The sequence below is a fragment of the Gigantopelta aegis genome, chromosome 8 (genome assembly GCF_016097555.1).
Source record: "Gigantopelta aegis isolate Gae_Host chromosome 8, Gae_host_genome, whole genome shotgun sequence".
In the NCBI taxonomy this organism is placed as follows: Eukaryota; Metazoa; Mollusca; class Gastropoda; order Neomphalida; family Peltospiridae; genus Gigantopelta; species Gigantopelta aegis.
This window is the reverse complement of record NC_054706.1, coordinates 5,276,172-5,294,347: the sequence shown is the minus strand read 5'-3', so window position 1 is coordinate 5,294,347 and position 18,176 is coordinate 5,276,172. Positions and strand designations below refer to the sequence as shown.

The window sequence follows — 18,176 nt, the reverse complement described above, 5'->3', positions numbered from 1 at the left end:
GGTCAACAAATAAACACACAGTTAGTGATAGTATGAAACAGGCAGCCCTCCACCGCCCACATGTCAACAAATAAACACACAGTTAGTGATAGTATGAAACAGGCAGCCCTCCACCGCCCACAGGTCAACAAATAAACACACAGTTAGTGATAGTATGAAACAGGCAGCCCTCCACCGCCCACATGTCAACAAATAAACACACAGTTAGTGATAGTATGAAACAGGCAGCCCTCCACCGCCCACAGGTCAACAAATAAACACACAGTTAGTGATAGTATGAAACAGGCAGCCCTCCACCGCCCACAGGTCAACAAATAAACACACAGTTAGTGATAGTATGAAACAGGCAGCCCTCCACCGCCCACATGTCAACAAATAAACACACAGTTAGTGATAGTATGAAACAGGCAGCCCTCCACCGCCCACAGGTCAACAAATAAACACACAGTTAGTGATAGTATGAAACAGGCAGCCCTCCACCGCCCACAGGTCAACAAATAAACACACAGTTAGTGATAGTATGAAACAGGCAGCCCTCCACCGCCCACAAGTCAACAAATAAACACACAGTTAGTGATAGTATGAAACAGGCAGCCCTCCACCACCCACAGGTCAACAAATAAACACACAGTTAGTGATAGTATGAAACAGGCAGCCCTCCACCGCCCACAAGTCTGCAAATAAACACACAGTTAGTGATAGTATGAAACAGGCAGCCCTCCACCGCCCACATGTCAACAAATAAACACACAGTTAGTGATAGTATGAAACAGGCAGCCCTCCACCGCCCACATGTCAACAAATAAACACACAGTTAGTGATAGTATGAAACAGGCAGCCCTCCACCGCCCACATGTCAACAAATAAACACACAGTTAGTGATAGTATGAAACAGGCAGCCCTCCACCGCCCACATGTCAACAAATAAACACACAGTTAGTGATAGTATGAAACAGGCAGCCCTCCACCGCCCACAGGTCAACAAATAAACACACAGTTAGTGATAGTATGAAACAGGCAGCCCTCCACCGCCCACATGTCAACAAATAAACACACAGTTAGTGATAGTATGAAACAGGCAGCCCTCCACCGCCCACAGGTCAACAAATAAACACACAGTTAGTGATAGTATGAAACAGGCAGCCCTCCACCGCCCACATGTCAACAAATAAACACACAGTTAGTGATAGTATGAAACAGGCAGCCCTCCACCGCCCACAGGTCAACAAATAAACACACAGTTAGTGATAGTATGAAACAGGCAGCCCTCCACCGCCCACAGGTCAACAAATAAACACACAGTTAGTGATAGTATGAAACAGGCAGCCCTCCACCGCCCACATGTCAACAAATAAACACACAGTTAGTGATAGTATGAAACAGGCAGCCCTCCACCGCCCACAGGTCAACAAATAAACACACAGTTAGTGATAGTATGAAACAGGCAGCCCTCCACCGCCCACAGGTCAACAAATAAACACACAGTTAGTGATAGTATGAAACAGGCAGCCCTCCACCGCCCACAAGTCAACAAATAAACACACAGTTAGTGATAGTATGAAACAGGCAGCCCTCCACCACCCACAGGTCAACAAATAAACACACAGTTAGTGATAGTATGAAACAGGCAGCCCTCCACCGCCCACAAGTCTGCAAATAAACACACAGTTAGTGATAGTATGAAACAGGCAGCCCTCCACCGCCCACATGTCAACAAATAAACACACAGTTAGTGATAGTATGAAACAGGCAGCCCTCCACCGCCCACAAGTCTGCAAATAAACACACAGTTAGTGATAGTATGAAACAGGCAGCCCTCCACCGCCCACATGTCAACAAATAAACACACAGTTAGTGATAGTATGAAACAGGCAGCCCTCCACCGCCCACAAGTCTGCAAATAAACACACAGTTAGTGATAGTATGAAACAGGCAGCCCTCCACCGCCCACAAGTCTGCAAATAAACACACAGTTAGTGATAGTATGAAACAGGCAGCCCTCCACCGCCCACAGGTCAACAAATAAACACACAGTTAGTGATAGTATGAAACAGGCAGCCCTCCACCGCCCACAAGTCTGCAAATAAACACACAGTTAGTGATAGTATGAAACAGGCAGCCCTACACCACCCACAAGTTAACAAATAAACACACAGTTAGTGATAGTATGAAACAGGCAGCCCTCCACCGCCCACAGGTCAACAAATAAACACACAGTTAGTGATAGTATGAAACAGGCAGCCCTCCACCGCCCACAGGTCAACAAATAAACACACAGTTAGTGATAGTATGAAACAGGCAGCCCTACACCACCCACAAGTTAACAAATAAACACACAGTTAGTGATAGTATGAAACAGGCAGCCCTCCACCGCCCACATGTCAACAAATAAACACACAGTTAGTGATAGTATGAAACAGGCAGCCCTCCACCGCCCACATGTCAACAAATAAACACACAGTTAGTGATAGTATGAAACAGGCAGCCCTCCACCGCCCACAGGTCAACAAATAAACACACAGTTAGTGATAGTATGAAACAGGCAGCCCTCCACCGCCCACATGTCAACAAATAAACACACAGTTAGTGATAGTATGAAACAGGCAGCCCTCCACCGCCCACATGTCAACAAATAAACACACAGTTAGTGATAGTATGAAACAGGCAGCCCTCCACCGCCCACAGGTCAACAAATAAACACACAGTTAGTGATAGTATGAAACAGGCAGCCCTCCACCGCCCACATGTCAACAAATAAACACACAGTTAGTGATAGTATGAAACAGGCAGCCCTCCACCGCCCACATGTCAACAAATAAACACACAGTTAGTGATAGTATGAAACAGGCAGCCCTCCACCGCCCACATGTCAACAAATAAACACACAGTTAGTGATAGTATGAAACAGGCAGCCCTCCACCGCCCACATGTCAACAAATAAACACACAGTCAGTGATAGTATGAAACAGGCAGCCCTACACCACCCACAAGTTAACAAATAAACACACAGTTAGTGATAGTATGAAACGAGCAGCCCTCCACCGCCCACAGGTCTGCAAATAAACACACAGTTAGTGATAGTATCAAACGAGCAGCCCTACAGGGCCCACAGGTCAACAAATAAACACACAGTTAGTGATAGTATCAAACGAGCAGCCCTCCACTGCCCACAAGTCTGCAAATAAACACACAGTTAGTGATTGTATGAAATGTCACTAATATGTCACTTATTGGAAGTGACCTAAATTTTAAGAACACTAATATTGTATGATTTACAGTCAATTTAAATGACAACTTGGCACATTTTAAACTATTGGGACAGGAAAAAACCCCGTCCAACAAATGAGTTGTGTGCAGCGCATCATGAAATAAAACCACTTCTTTCTATCTTTTGGTTGTCATAATGCAGAAAGCCTACAGATGGGTACATTGTGAAATACTCAATATGAATCTGGATATTTTATTTTATGTGGTCATCTCCAATCAAGGTTCAAGCAAGCTGTCCTGGGCACACATGATGGTCATCTCGGCGGTCTGTCCAGGAAAGCAGTCAGTTGTTAGTGGTTACTATACATGTAGTTAGTGGTTAATGGTCAGTTGTTGGTGGTTACTATACATGTAGTTAGTGGTTAATGGTCAGTTGTTGGTGGTTACTATACATGTAGTTAGTGGTTAATGGTCAGTTGTTGGTGGTTACTATACATGTAGTTAGTGGTTAATGGTCAGTTGTTGGTGGTTACTATACATGTAGTTAGTGGTTAATGGTCAGTTGATGGTGGTTACTATACATGTAGTTAGTTGTTAATGGTCAGTTGTTGGTGGTTACTATACATGTAGTTAGTGGTTAATGGTCAATTGTTGGTGGTTACTATACATGTAGTTAGTGGTTAATGGTCAGTTGTTGGTGGTTAAGAAGAAAGTAGCTTGTTGAGAGATGTTTTAAAACATACAAACTAAATTGCTCTTTAGAAAGTTAAACACTCTGTATAGTACCATGTACTAGCATTTCACAGTTTTCAGGTCAACTCCCGTCCACTTTGTGAAAACCATTTTACTGAAAATCAACCAAAAAACAACTGGTGTGTCAGTTCAACAACTCAGCTAATTACCTTTTTTTTTATGTTTGGAAAAGTTAAAATACAAAATGTAATAATCAACAAATGTATAGTTTACTAAATTTTATTATTTATTATTTATTTTCACTACATGTATTAGATGATTCAATGTGAAATTTACATTTCAAAGATAAAAATGACTGGATATAATTTTTTTTTGAAAAATAGAGATTAAACCAAGAACTTTTCAACAAAGAAAAATACAGAAAAGGTTTTCAGGTACACATAGTATCGAAATGTAGTATTCTGCGAAAATGTGGACATTTTTCATCCCTGAAGCATGTTTCAGAACTATATCCTTGGAAGCACACCTCTATGAGAAGATAACCTTTAATATATATGTTCAATATTAAACTTCAATTTTAATTATTTTAAATTTATAAACAATTCGACAATCATAAAATCTAAATCTCTAGTAGTTTCCATAAATTGCCCCAGAAGACTTGTGTTTCAGAATGGTTCAATCACTACTTTAGGGGGAGATAGACTAATATTTTCAACGTTAAATATTAATTTTAATTTATTAGTACATGTATATGAACCTGTAGACAAATGGCAATTGACAAACGATTATCAGAAAAGCTCAGCTGAGGGATGTCATAGCAAACCTAAAGCAGTATAAGATCATATAAAAGGATGTTTTGTTTAAAGACACCACTAGAGCACACTGATTTATTAATCATCGGCTATTGGATGTCAAACATTCAAGGTATTTTTTATATATAGTCTTTGAGATGAAACCCGCTACATTTTCCCCATTAGTAGCAAGGGATCTTTTATATGCACCATCCAATAAACTGGATAGCACATACCACAGTCTTTGGTGTGCAGTCGTGGAGCACTGCTGGAGCGAGAAATAGCCCAATGGGTCCACCAACGGGGATCAATCTCTGACAGTCCCATAAAATCATACATTCCTGTTGTTTACAAAGATGTCTACTTTAAACATGTTTACACAAAGAAAGTTCCTGGCAGTGTGTTGGAATCCAGGTCGTTCTTCTGTATGTCAGACTGTCCCAGGATGCATGAACACTGCCTGCTGGTATCACATGGTTCACACAGTGCTATCACACTACTGCTGCAATAACAAGCCCTGCCCAGCTCTCTAACTAGGTTCAGGCATTTCTCGGTTCCATTGCACCAAATTATATTCCATTGGTGATAATGTTAATGTTAAAAAACTGATATATGGCAAGCTGTATATCAATTATTAAAACCTGCCTACACAGTACATGTATATAAAAACAAAAGTAAAAAGAGTGGCACATTACATATACCTGTATGTGTAAGAAAATGGGCAGTGACAAGACATTTAAAGAATTAACTTCAATTATCAACCATCGAGGCCTAATTGACAAATGCCTGTTAAGCTTTCTTGAGAAATACTTCATTGTTCTTGCAAGTGTTTATGCATGCACTGCATTGAGTGAATTAGTTCCCAGTTAAAGCTTGTTTATGCATGCACTGCATTGAGTGAATTAGTTCCCAGTTAAAGGTGGTTTATGCATGCACTGCATTGAGTGAATTAGTTCCCAGTTAAAGGTGGTTTATGCATGCACTGCATTGAGTGAATTAGTTCCCAGTTAAAGGTGGTTTATGCATGCACTGCATTGAGTGAATTAGTTCCCAGTTAAAGCTTGTTTATGCATGCACTGCATTGAGTGAATTAGTTCCCAGTTAAAGGTTGTTTATGCATGCACTGCATTGAGAGAATTAGTTCCCAGTTAAAGGTTGTTTTGTTTAAAAACATTACTAGAGCACATTGATTTATTTGTCATCGGCTATTGCAGGTCAAACATAATAACATAATTCTGACAGAGTCTAATAAACAAAACCCGCTACATTTTTCCATTAGTGACAGAGATCTTTTATATGCTCCATCGCATAGACATGAGAGCACATACCATGGCCTTTGATATACCAGTCGAGGTGCACTGGCTATATAACAAGAAATAAGCCAAAGGGCTCAACGACAGGAATCGATCCTATAGACCAATCACAATTCAGGTGAGCACTGGACTATACATGTGTACGTCCCACCCTCTGAATTAGTTCGCAGAGTAGAATGTTCACCAACCAATTGGTTTTTTACATGGCCTAATAGTTAATTTTTGATAACTTTTACAGCAAGTGAGTTCAATAACACCGATACACATACATACATACATACATGTATATTTATACATGCTAAGCTATTTCCTGCCACCATAGCATTTTCAACTCATTAGTGAAAAATGGTTCGGACAGAACATAATTAAAGGAGATATTTATGGTGAGTAAATCACCCATACCAATATCCCATGTGTATTTCTACAAGCTGAGGCTACATAACTGGGGATCTTGGAAACCACTCAGCGTTCTGCTTGAGTTGACCCTGACAGAGCTAACTCCCTGCAGCTGAAGCCACCAATCTGAAGACTTCAAGATTTGGACAGACTGGTCAGGTGTTTGTCATTTCCCGTCCAGAAACCCAACACTTATTAACAGGGCAGGAAATGTGGAAAGAAACTTGTGTAGAAAAAACAACCAGTTAATTATTAAAGCTGTCTTATAAGCAGCCACCAAAAACGAGCAAAAATGTTGCTGGACAGAGGTGACCACTAAATCAGGGTGACCACTAAATCAGGGTGACTTCTTTACACAGGCACGGTTCACTGTATATATAAGTGTAAATATTATTCTTAGTTCTTGGGCAAAGGTTACCGTGAACTAGGCTACATTATGTTATTTTGGAAACCATAAGGTGGCCTTTGAAGACAATAAATATATTGGAATGTATATATACATGTAAAAAAACAGAAATGTTTTATTTCAGAGTTGAAACTGTGTGTGTGTGTGTGTGTGTGTGTGTGTGTGTGTGTGTGTGTGTGTGTGTATTTAAGCAGCAGTGGCTGTTTCTGTGTGTGTGAAAACTAGGTGACTATATCCACTGATCACTTGCCACTTTTATAATTATAATTATTAAATAAACACTTTTATTATATACATAGCAATGAAATATATAGATCTACGGAAACCATAAAAGTGATATCCGGTAAAAAGTCATATTTTCACTATATTTTAGCTACAGTGAAAATATAGAAATCATATTTACTTTTTTGTAAAAGTGCATGATTAAATTATCTCCCTTTGTCGCGTTACTTCGTATTTAAATCTGATGATTACCAATGCATCTGATCGTATTTGAAAAATAAAAAATGTAATTTAAACAACTGTACCTATAAAAAAAGGGATACGAAGTGCAATTACGATCAAATATCTAAAACGAATTGAATACAAAGCTGCATAATGACGACACAATGTATAATGTCATCGAGTGTAAGTGTAAGAATTTAACGGCGTTCAATTCGTTTTGTTTTTGTGGGAGTTTTTGGAGGATCGCTTTGTCAGGTATGTTTGCACCGCAGTATTATTAAATAAATGTTAATAAAGATAAATTTGATTCAAATTTATTTTTAAAAGTCTATGGTCAAGTAATTTTTCTGGAAAAGTTCCATAGGTAGAAATATATCATAGCGTTATGTGTTTTCGATAAGATAAACGAAAGATATTACAAAAACCCCAAAAGATATTGTCAAAAAGTAGGAAAGATGTATATAATAAATAGACCATTTCATGGTGTTTTTTCTGAATACGATTTTTATGTCAACGAGTGATGTGTGAAAACCATATTTTCACGAATTCGAAAACCCCCCATGAAATAGCCTCTATATATTTAAGCAGCAGTGGCTGCCAAACACTGTCACCTACTATTAAGCGCTCGATCTGGCTGTACATAGACGTGCATGTATGTACAACATACACCTTACAAGATGCTTCAAACAGGTAAAAGAGCATCCACATGTACAGTCCAACCTGTATATAATGGCTACTCAAGGGACCTGGCAAAAGTGGCCATTTATGACAAGTGGCTGTTATATGCAGGTAAACTAAAAACACATATGAAATAGTTTACTATGAGAGCTAAAACTAAACTGGAATGCATAAAAGTGTCAACAGGTGTCACAAAAATATCAAATCAGAGAGAGAGAGAGAGAGAGAGAGAGAGAGAGAGAGAGAGAGAGAGAGAGAAACAAATATTTTTACTACATAAAAATGTTATTCAAAGCATAATTGAACGTGTTTTGTTGAAAGTCACTCTATTATTCACCTTTTGAAAAAGTCATTTATTTTTGACTGCTTTCTACTCCACGAGACGCAAAAGATTCCAGCTAAAAAAATCATTATACATTAACAAAAGGGTCAGTTTGCCAATGTGTAATGGCTAAACAAACATCATGGCCGTGTTATACAGGTGGCTGTTATATACAGGTAAAATAAGGAAGGAAAAAAAAAAGAAAGAAAGAAATGTTTTATTTAACGACGCACTCAACACATTTTGTTTACAGTTATATGGCGTTAGACATATGGTTAAGGACCACACAGATTTTGAGAGGAAACCCACTGTCGCTACTTCATGGGCTACTCTTTCCAATTAGCAGCAAGGGATCTTTTATTTGCGCAGACAGGATAGCACAAACCATGGCCTTTGTTGAACCAGTTATGGATCACTGGTTGGTGCAAGTGGTTTACACCTACCCACTGAGCCTTGCGGAGCACTCACTCAGGGTTTGGAGTCGGTATCTGGATTAAAAATCCCATGCCTCGACTGGGATCCGAACCCAGTACCTACCAGCCTAACCACAACACCACCGAGGCCGGTTAAGGAAGGAAATGCATGATTGGGCAGGATTTATGGTGACGGTTATGGTCAGGTGACCATTATATACGGTTGCCATTAGACCACGGTCCAGTCACGACTGTATATACAAATATTCTTTTGTGGTTCCCTCCCACTGCCTTAAAGCCATTAAATATTTTGATCTTCCATAGAATATTTTTATCAACATTTAAATTAAAAGCACAATTTTTTTATTTTTTTTAAAATAGGCATATGTTTATATCACCACCCTCCCATCTACTTCCAGCGTATGCTCATGAAAGTTGCACGATAACAGCTCCTAAATATATATTTTAGTGTTTCTATGAAACGTATATACATGTATGTTTATGTGATATGTCAGTCCTAGAATATTTAAAGAATCTTACCAATGTGAACCGAATTAGAAATCAACTTGTTTCAGAGATAAACCATACTGGCACTGCACATTTCAAATATGGGTAATACAGTTACTTGTACAGTTGTAACAATGTGCACACCACTAATCACAAAGTAAGTCAGTCTGAAGTCCACTCCAGTATTAATTGTGTTATAGTCAAGTAATCAAATGGAGTTTTAAATAAAACTGATTAAAAAATGTTGCTTATACACACCTGTTGGTGAGAACATTATTCGTTATTTTTTATAACACATACTTGTTAACACATGTACATCTGTTAACAATTTCAAGACATACCACTGGCTGCTCCTAGGTGATGACCAGGTCACATATGCCATACATCTAATGAAAAAACAGCACAATAGAAATCGATTACACTGTGACATATAGTAAACCTCACAATCGTCTGGGACACGTAAGTTAGCTACAAGTGCAAAGGCCACTCATATTATTCTCTATTTATTGCTAGGCAGTCTGTTTGTCTTAATATCTTCTTTGAAATGTTTATGGTGAGTGTGGGACTAGGGGAGGGTGAGTGTAAGGCTAGGGGAGGGCGAGTGTGGGGCTAGGGGAGGGAAAGTGTGCGGCTAGGGGAGGGCGAGTGTGGGGCTAGGGGAGGGCAAGTGTGGGGCTAAGGGAGAGCGAGTGTGGGGCCAGGAGAGGGCGAGTGTGGGGCTAGGGGACGATGAGTGTGGGGCTAGGGGAGGGCGAGTGTGGGGCTAGGGGAGGGCGAGTGTGGGGCTAGGGGACAATGACTGGGGCTAGGGGAGGGCGAGTGTGGGGCTAGGGGATGGTGAGTGTGGGGCTAGGGGATGGCGAGTGTGGGGCTAAGGGACAATGACTGGGGCTAGGGGAGGGCGAGTGTGGGGGCTAGGGGAGGGCGAGTGTGGGGCTAGGGGAGGGCGAGTGTGGGGCTAGGGGACAATGACTGGGGCTAGGGGAGGGTGAGTGTGGGGCTAGGGGACAATGACTGGGGCTAGGGGAGGGCAAGTGTGGGGCTAGGGGACAATGACTGGGGCTAGGGGAGGGCGAGTGTGGGGCTAGGGGAGGGCGAGTGTGGGGCTAGGGGAGGGCGAGTGTGGGACTAGGGGACAATGACTGGGGCTAGTGGAGGGCGAGTGTGGGGCTAGTGGAGGGCGAGTGCAGGGCTAGGGGAGGGCGAGTGTGGGGCTAGGGGAAGATGACTGGGGCTAGTGGAGGGCGAGTGTGGGGCTAGGGGAGGACAAGCTTACTCGCCTTTTTCTGGCAAGACTGGAACAAGAAGCAGTTGGAAGAGAAGTGTATTTAATGATTGTCTGTTATTTCTTTTACATTCATGGCAGTATGAAAAAAAAAGATCATTTGTAAAATGTGTGAATCGGTGAAGCCATTCACACATAATTTTGCGGATGATTTTTCTTGATACCCAGATGAATGTAACAGACAATACTTGTAATTAAATTTGAATCATACTTGCTAATAATGACACACAAAAAAAAAGTTCATTCTTTAGTTTGAATTATTTTTGGTCCATAAACAATAACGCTCAATAAGCTAACTTGTCCATATAAAATGACGTCATCATATATGAATTTCCCCGACGACGTAATTTTTAAGTTCATCGAGTAATGAACAAACTCCCGTTGCTACATCTGGACCAATGGGATGATGTTATATTGTAATGCATGTAACGGAAATTTAATAATAGGCCCATAAAATATTAAAATGAAATAATTTTATCTACAGTATAGAAGAGAGATCTATTTGAAAATCTACAACGGCTGACTGACACGTTTTTGATGACTAAGATTGCATGTTAAAGTGTTTTCCTTGTTTAGAGTATGCAGAGTCCATATAAACATCCTAATTGCTGCAGTTGTCTGAATAAGACTTTACCTTCCAATAATTTGGTATGTATGGAAACATACATGTATATATTACAAAGTAGAATAACACAATGATTGCTACAACATTAGCACACTCATCAGACATACAGATACTGGTATTTTAAACTATTTTTATTTTATTTAAGATAAAAATTTAGTCGCCGAAGTGATTCTGTTGATCTGAAATGTTTTATGTCCACTGGCTCCAAACTGAGGACAGTCCCTTTAAACACATACATGTAGGGCCTAATCCACAAAGTTCACATCATCTTTACAAGTCTTTTTGCATTGCCCTGCAAGATCACAAAATTGTGAGGATTTAGTGAAATGGGCCTCAGGTCACATATCATAGAACTTCCTGTGTACATGTTATTCATCAATAATAATTCTTTTACAGCGAAAACTGCCATTTTAGACTGCAAACAGAGATAGGACTAGGAGGCAAACATACATGTAAATGCAAACATTATATATATATATATATATATACCATCCACCACACTACTTAAATGTTTGTTTTGCTCAATGACACTACTAGAGTACATTGATTTATTAATCATCGGCTAGCTATTGGATGTGAAACATTTGGTAATTTTGACATGTACATGTAGTCTTAGAGAGAAAAGCTACTACATTTCTCCATTAGTAGCAAGGGATCTTTTATATGCACCATCCGACAGACAGGATAGCACATACCACAGCCTTTGATATACATGTACCAGTCAAGGTGCATTGGCTAGAACGACCACATGTACTACTTTGTCCCACACTTCATTATTAATAAAATGGGTATATAAGGAAGTTATTAGTACTATATTCCTTACTGATGTACAGAGAGTACTTCAAATCAAATTGACAATATAAGGATGTTACCAATAATATCAACACTGTTATGATCCCTATACTTTTTTACATGTTTACAATGCATGTACTTGCTTTGAACATGATACGGTTATAAGGATGTTAATATTATATCACTATGTGTGTTTAAGAATGGTTTAGATGGTTTAAACAGTTCACATTATGATGTTGGTGTGGTGGTATGTAACGGCACAGTGAGATACAAAGATGTAAGTGGATCCAGATTCCAGATAAGATTGCCAGGCAGGCCACACCTTCCTGGATATCCAAGTTACAAAAACAGCACACAACAACCAGTAAACATTTCTCGAAAGGTCAACTGAGGCCATGGCTGCTTGAAGAAACATATCTCCCACATGGATCCCCTTTCCTACACCTAACAAACATATACATGGGTTTTTACAGAGAAATGAATTTTCTACAGCTGAATGAATTTCAACATGTACACATGCATATACCAGTTAATTAGTATATAACAAAATATACATGTAGCTGACACTGGTTACAGTAGTATTTTTTCTTTCTTTCAAATACAAATATGAAAAAGTACTTGGCAAATACAATTTAACTTTGAAGAATCAAGTTCTAGTAAATGAAATTGATATCTGTACTATAAATGCAACTGACATACAAGCCGATCAGTACATGCATTTCACTATTTGTAAAATAGTTTTGGATACAAATTTCTCCCATCCCTAGCTGTACAAGACGGATCCATTCCATGACGTCAGCCCATACGGAATAAATCTCTCTCTCATCTTCGGGTATATAGGACAGAGCTAGTCGAAAGAAAGCCATGGCACTCGGCAAGCCTCATCCCAGGTCGAAATTTCCACCACCTCATGTGTACTTTTTCTATCTCACATGACCACATATGATGGAGTCTTATAGTCTTGTATAGGCTATGACATCACTGCATTTAACATGGGGAGTATTACGTCGTTGGTAATATATGACATCATATTAATGCGAGTTGGTTATTTTTAGATCAATATTTTGTTATTAAAACATTCATTATAAAAGCTATCTTGTTAATTTGCAGTGTTAAATTATATTTAACCCATAAAACAGACGCGGCAAATATGACTGAGTAGTTTACTTATGATAAAATGGTCAAATAAAGAAGAAACTTTATCAGCCATCTTTGTTTCTTTGTGTAAAATAATAGTTTATTTATTGAATGGATGAGAGAAAAAGACTCCATCATATGCGGTCATGTGGATAAAAAAAGTAAACCGAGGGTATACTTTTTAAAATATATATTTACAATATAATAGTTAGCATATTCAGTGTAATCAAAGTATGTAATATTTTTCAGATCACATACTTTCAGAATTTGACAACTTTATAAATTACATGTAGATGTAAATTAATCGAGGTCATGGTAATCGTACTACTGTGACATTGCAAAATTGACATATGCATTCATATAGTCATCAAACAAAAACATTTCAATAGCAACTTTGCACTGAAAGCTGTCCAGCAGTGGGGGTATTATAGTAAAACTCCTTTAAAAAATCCCAAAACATGTTATATGGTTTCAATCAGCAAGAGAATATGGAATTTTAATTCAGCCATGTCATTAGTTTCATCAGCGGTCGAAGTAAACAGCTACTTGTTTTCTTGTTGTCATTTTGGTTACATGTTGGAGCGGTGCAGTATTTTGAAGGTGCTGCTGCTTATATCAATGTGTATTGATAGACACCAATCCCAGCACGAGGTTGAAGGTGCTGCTTATATCAACGTGTATTGATGGACACCAATCCCAGCATGAGGTTGAAGGTGCTGCTGCTTATATCAACGTGTATTGATGGACACCAATCCCAGCATGAGGTTGAAGTTGCTGCTACTTATATCAATGTGTATTGATGGACACCAATCCCAGCACGAGGTTTAATCATGCGCGTGCATCTTGTGATGATCATCTGGCTTGTTCCCAGTCTCACTGACTGTCCTGAAGAAAATGCTCAGATTTTAAAAATAATACTCTGTTGTTTCGGGCTTTGAATATGTTTCCCATGAATCTTGTTCAAGTAAAACTGTAGGCAAGGTTAAAGTGACTGTAAACCAAAAAACGTTTTCCTCTATTTTTAAAAATAATAAAAAATATATAATAATACCCTTTTAAAAAGTTGTCTTTAACTTAATTTGAGGAGTATATATGTATATATGTGAAGTAAGAATGGTGAGATATGGACATGATAATTTCTTCTATTTTATATCTCTATGCTGTTGCATTTTGTGGATTTTTGGGGAGTGGGGTATGTTAATCCTGTTTTTATTTTGTCTCTAAAATTCTAAATCAACCAAACCCATATAATATAACTGTAATTCAATCTGTCAGTGATTGATACATGTAGGTACATGTACTCCGAGCTTCATGATTGTTCACATTTCCATGATGGAATTATTTTGGTAAGAGCTGACCCGTAAGATTCTTGCAATATAACAAGTCACAGTGGCTGGCATGATGGCAAGTGTTAAGAGCATGTAGCAAGCACTGATGGGATAGTGTTCTTGCAATATAACAAGTCACAGTGGCTGGCATGATGGCAAGTGTTAAGAGCATGTAGCAAGCACTGATGGGATAGTGTTAGATAAATACCCTAGAGTCCATTAGTGTTTGTGACTGCTGCTGGTTGAAAACACTGTATGATGTGGTAAAATCACTCTCTCACCACGTGATACATCTGGTAGGCAAGCCCCGGCCACACACAATCTTATAACAGTATTAATACAATAAAGAAACTAGACAAACTTTTACCAGTGTTTGTAAAGTGGGGTGATGGGTGTGTGTGTGTGTGTGTGTGTGTGTGTGTGTGTGTGTGTGTGTGTGCAGGCTGAAAATAATACATTAAAATTGCCACCATAAGGTAAATTAATACACTCCTCCCTCTCCCCACCTTCACTGCTGACATTTATTGACATAAAATTGGTAATAGTTTGGAACATTATATTGAATTACAGTAACAGAATTAAGCTCCATTATAGAACCCCTCTCAACAATACCACCCCACAAGAAAAGCTTTTTTTCTCCTTTTGTTTTGTGTGTGGTTATTATCAGTGTTTTTCAGTATCGTCAATATCATATATTAGGCCAAAGTAGGAAAAACACTTTTTACTTGTTATTGGAAATACAGAGTATACAGTGAAATAGATTTAAAGCTTACAGCTCATATAGTTCATAATTTTATTATAATGTTAACCTTCAATTAATGTACATATGGGTCTATAGAAGTTATTGTTTATATCTCCATTAGACCTGTGTAATAACAAGTCAATCACAATGTCATTATTTAAACAGTTGTCAAATGTTGTCCATGCTACATGTACATAATACACATTAATGCAAATTGTTGAGTTTTGTAAACCAACTTTTACACATCACCACACACATGGGTGTTCATTAAATATTTGAAATGTTCTATGCATAGAAGTGTATACAATGTGCATGTTTTATTTATTTTTAAGAAAAAAAAGAGTAAGAGACCCCCCCAAAAAAAACAGAGGGAAAAAAGAAGAAAGAAAGAAGAGACTTCAGTACATTAACACATAATATACTTGTAGCTGTACATACACATGGCAGGTTGTCATGGTCTAAAACTTATCACATACTATACTTGTAGCTGTACATATACATGGCAGGTTGTCATGGTCTAAAACTTAACACATAATATACTTGTAGCTGTACATATACATGGCAGGTTGTCATGGTCTAAAACTTAACATAATATACTTGTAGCTGTACATACACATGGCAGGTTGTCATGGTCTAAAACTTAACATAATATACTTGTAGCTGTACATACACATGGCAGGTTGTCATGGTCTAAAACTTAACATAATATACTTGTAGCTGTACATACACATGGCAGGTTGTCATGGTCTAAAACTTAACACATAATATACTTGTAGCTGTACATATACATGGCAGGTTGTCATGGTCTAAAACTTAACATAATATACTTGTAGCTGTACATACACATGGCAGGTTGTCATGGTCTAAAACTTATCATATACTATACTTGTAGCTGTACATATACATGGCAGGTTGTCATGGTCTAAAACTTAACATAATATACTTGTAGCTGTACATACACATGGCAGGTTGTCATGGTCTAAAACTTAACATAATATACTTGTAGCTGTACATACACATGGCAGGTTGTCATGGTCTAAAACTTAACACATAATATACTTGTAGCTGTACATATACATGGCAGGTTGTCATGGTCTAAAACTTAACATAATATACTTGTAGCTGTACATACACATGGCAGGTTGTCATGGTCTAAAACTTATCATATACTATACTTGTAGCTGTACATACACATGGCAGGTTGTCATGGTCTAAAGCTTAACACATACTATACTTGTAGCTGTACATATACATGGCAGGTTGTCATGGTCTAAAACTTAACACATAATATACTTGTAGCTGTACATACACATGGCAGGTTGTCATGGTCTAAAACTTAACACATAATATACTTGTAGCTGTACATATACATGGCAGGTTGTCATGGTCTAAAACTTAACATAATATACTTGTAGCTGTACATATACATGGCAGGTTGTCATGGTCTAAAACTTAACACATAATATACTTGTAGCTGTACATACACATGGCAGGTTGTCATGGTCTAAAACTTAACACATACTATACTTGTAGCTGTACATATACATGGCAGGTTGTCATGGTCTAAAACTTAACACATAATATACTTGTAGCTGTACATACACATGGCAGGTTGTCATGGTCTAAAACTTAACATAATATACTTGTAGCTGTACATACACATGGCAGGTTGTCATGGTCTAAAACTTAACACATAATATACTTGTAGCTGTACATATACATGGCAGGTTGTCATGGTCTAAAACTTAACACATAATATACTTGTAGCTGTACATATACATGGCAGGTTGTCATGGTCTAAAACTTAACATAATATACTTGTAGCTGTACATACACATGGCAGGTTGTCATGGTCTAAAACTTAACATAATATACTTGTAGCTGTACATACACATGGCAGGTTGTCATGGTCTAAAACTTAACACATAATATACTTGTAGCTGTACATACACATGGCAGGTTGTCATGGTCTAAAACTTAACACATACTATACTTGTAGCTGTACATACACATGGCAGGTTGTCATGGTCTAAAACTTAACACATACTATACTTGTAGCTGTACATACACATGGCAGGTTGTCATGGTCTAAAACTTAACACATACTATACTTGTAGCTGTACATATACATGGCAGGTTGTCATGGTCTAAAACTTAACACATACTATACTTGTAGCTGTACATACACATGGCAGGTTGTCATGGTCTAAAACTTAACACATACTATACTTGTAGCTGTACATACACATGAAAAAAATATAATATACATTGTAGTACTTATAAACAGCAAAAAAAAAAACCCATGCAGTGGAGAATTAAAAACTGTTTGGCAATCTTCACGGAATTGATGATTGTTCTTGTCAATTGCAGGGGTTCGACTATCAAAGACCCATTATTTTATTTACCGGGTATTTACTATGTTTTAAATTATTTTTAAAATAACAAGAAGGACCCAGTGAGCACCTGATTATGAATCATGGAATTGGGCAATGATCCAGCATTGGTGCTAATTACCAGGAGAAGTTTTCACCACTGCGTAATAGCATCATTGTCTTGTCCACCGATTGCCACATAATTGTAACTGTGCCAATTACACCAGATATTTGATGTCCGCATACTTTGTGACTCAGGCTGTGACTCAATAACTCACACAATCAATATGATCAGTGGATGGAGTATGATGAACTGCAGGGAACTAACTAATCAAGCCAAATGTGTAACACGCATCATCCATTTTCATATACACACAAAGGGACAGACCCTAGATTTTAAACACTGTAACATATCTTTCATTATTAAAGTCATTTTTGATAATTTAAATTAGAAGTACATGTACTTACATTTTATTATATAGAATATTAATTTTAGTACACCACAAGTGGTTTTGGTCATCCAGGATTTTGCAATACCCCAAAATTATTTTGTTTCATAATTCTAAAAATGCCTGTTCGTCTGACAAGTAATGGTTATTTTAGACGGTATTTCCCTGTTTACATATCACATACTTTAGCTTCTCTCTGTTATAACCGTATCCAACTGTATGTTGTATGTTTGTAGATTAATTAAACTTCATTTTCATGGGCTGAAACTAGGGTCT

The 18,176-nt window shown here is 38.2% G+C and overlaps 1 protein-coding gene across 2 annotated transcripts in view; it reads right to left on the bottom strand.

Annotated features, from left to right (window-relative positions):
• LOC121378428 overlaps window positions 1–18,176 on the bottom strand; it is a 40,216-nt gene that overhangs the window by 15,688 nt on the left and 6,352 nt on the right. The gene's annotated exons all lie outside the window — the stretch shown is intronic.